The sequence below is a fragment of the Sapajus apella genome, unplaced genomic scaffold (assembly GCF_009761245.1).
Source record: "Sapajus apella isolate SASKATOON/1434 unplaced genomic scaffold, GSC_monkey_1.0 scaffold2029, whole genome shotgun sequence".
In the NCBI taxonomy this organism is placed as follows: Eukaryota; Metazoa; Chordata; class Mammalia; order Primates; family Cebidae; genus Sapajus; species Sapajus apella.
In genome coordinates, this window is record NW_022438955.1 from 5686 (window position 1) to 6101 (window position 416).

The window sequence follows — 416 nt, forward strand, 5'->3', positions numbered from 1 at the left end:
GTTTTCTTCTTCTGCTATCTTTGTCCCAGACAGATACCCGCCTAGTGTCAATCTGATCTCTCCTTTATGAAGTGTCTCTTCTACTATAAGGACACGTGCACACGAATGTTCATTGCAGCACTGTTTACAATAGCAAAGACCTGGAACCAACCCAAATGCCCATCGACGATAGACTGGATAGGGAAAATGTGGCACATATACACCATGGAATATTATGCAGCCATCAAAAACGATGAATTTGGGTCCTTTGTAGGGATATGGATGAACCTGGAAACCATCATTCTCAGAAAACTGACAGAAGAGCAGAAGATCAAACACCGCATGTTCTCACTCATAGGCAGGTGTTGAACAATGAGAACACATGGATGCAGGGAGGGGAGCGCTGCACACTCTGGTCAGTTGGGGGGAAATAGGGG